We start from the raw sequence: 2,527 nt of genomic DNA on the forward strand, positions 1-2,527 counted from the left end.
ACACAAAGACACTCCCCCACCCACACAAAGACACCCCCCACCCACACAAAGACACTCCCCCACCAACACAAAGACACCCCCCACCCACACAAAGACACCCCCACCCACACAAAGATACCCCCCACTCACACAAAGGCACCCCCCACCCACACAAAGATACCCCCCACCCACACAAAGACACCCCCACCCACACAAATACACCCCCACCCACACAAAGACACCCCCCCACCCACACAAAGACACCCCCCCACCCACACAAAGACACCCCCACCCACACAAAGACACCCCCCACCCACACAAAGACACCCCCCCACCCACACAAAGATACCCCCACTCACACAAAGACACCCCCCACCCACACAAAGATACCCCCCACTCACACAAAGACACCCCCCCACCCACACAAAGACACCCCCCCACCCACACAAAGATATCCCCCCACCCACACAAAGACACTCCCCCACCCACACAAAGACACCCCCCACCCACACAAAGACACCCCCCACCCACACAAAGATACCCCCCCACCCACACAAAGACACCCCCCACTCACACAAAGACACTCCCCCACCCACACAAAGACACCCCCACCCACACAAAGACACCCCCCACCCACACAAAGATACCCCCCACCCACACAAAGACACCCCCCCCCACACAAAGACACCCCCCACCCACACAAAGACACTCCCCACCCACACAAAGACACTCCCCCACCCACACATAGACACCCCCCACCCACACAAAGATACCCCCACCCACACAAAGACACCCCCCCCACCCACACAAAGATACCCCCCACCCACACAAAGACACCCCCACCCACACAAAGACACAACCCCCACCCACACAAAGACACTCCCCCACCCACACAAAGACACTCCCCCACCCACACAAAGACACCCCCACCCACACAAAGACACTCCCCCACCCACACAAAGACACCCCCCCACCCACACAAAGATACCCCCCACTCACACAAAGACACCCCCCACCCACACAAAGACACCCCCACCCACACAAAGACACTCCCCCACCCACACAAAGACACTCCCCCACCCACACAAAGACACCCCCCCACCCACACAAAGATATCCCCCACCCACACAAAGACACTCCCCCACCCACACAAAGACACCCCCCACCCACACAAAGACACCCCCACCCACACAAAGATATCCCCCCACCCACACAAAGACACTCCCCCACCCACACAAAGACACCCCCACCCACACAAAGACACCCCCCACCCACACAAAGATATCCCCCCACTCACACAAAGGCACCCCCCCACCCACACAAAGATACCCCCCACCCACACAAAGACACCCCCACCCACACAAATACACCCCCACCCACACAAAGACACCCCCCCACCCACACAAAGACACCCCCCCACCCACACAAAGACACCCCCCCCCACACAAAGACACCCCCCACCCACACAAAGACACCCCCACCCACACAAAGATACCCCCACTCACACAAAGACACCCCCCCACCCACACAAAGACACCCCCCACCCACACAAAGACACTCCCCCACCCACACAAAGACACTCCCCCACCCACACAAAGACACCCCCCCACCCACACAAAGATATCCCCCCACCCACACAAAGACACTCCCCCACCCACACAAAAACACCCCCCACCCACACAAAGACACCCCCACCCACACAAAGACACCCCCCACCCACACAAAGATACCCCCCCACTCACACAAAGGCACCCTCCCCACCCACACAAAGATACCCCCCACCCACACAAAGACACCCCCCACCCACACAAATACACCCCCCACCCACACAAAGACACCCCCCACCCACACAAAGACACCCCCCCACCCACACAAAGACACCCCCACCCACACAAAGACACCCCCACCCACACAAAGACACCCCCCACCCACACAAAGATATCCCCCCACCCACACAAAGACACTCCCCCACCCACACAAAAACACCCCCTCACCCACACAAAGACACCCCACCCACCCACACAAAGACACTCCCCCACCCACACAAAGACACCCCCCACCCACACAGACACCCCCCCACCCACACAAAAACACCCCCCCACCTACACAAAGACACTCCCCCACCAACACCCGCTTAGTGACAGCAGGTATTCTTAAACTCCAGCTTTAACAGGAATTATTTAAACCACATTATCTTGAAAGATTTCTCATCGCCTGTAACACTTGTTTAATGAAATAAGCATCTCTGCTCTGCTCTGTCGGTGACTGTAACACCTGTTTAATTAAAGAAGCAGCCCTGCTCTACTCTGTCGGTGACTGTAACACCTGTTTAATTAAAGAAGCATCCCTACTCTACTCTGTCGGTGACTGTAACACCTGTTTAATGAAAGAAGCAGCCCTACTCTGTCGGTGACTGTAACACCTGTTTAATGAAAGAAGCAGCCCTACTCTGTCGGTGACTGTAACACCTGTTTAATTAAAGAAGCAGCCCTGCTCTACTCTGTCGGTGACTGTAACACCTGTTTAATTAAAGAAGCATCCCTACTCT

This window comes from Oncorhynchus masou, unplaced genomic scaffold, assembly GCF_036934945.1.
Source record: "Oncorhynchus masou masou isolate Uvic2021 unplaced genomic scaffold, UVic_Omas_1.1 unplaced_scaffold_2986, whole genome shotgun sequence".
NCBI lineage: Eukaryota > Metazoa > Chordata > Actinopteri > Salmoniformes > Salmonidae > Oncorhynchus > Oncorhynchus masou.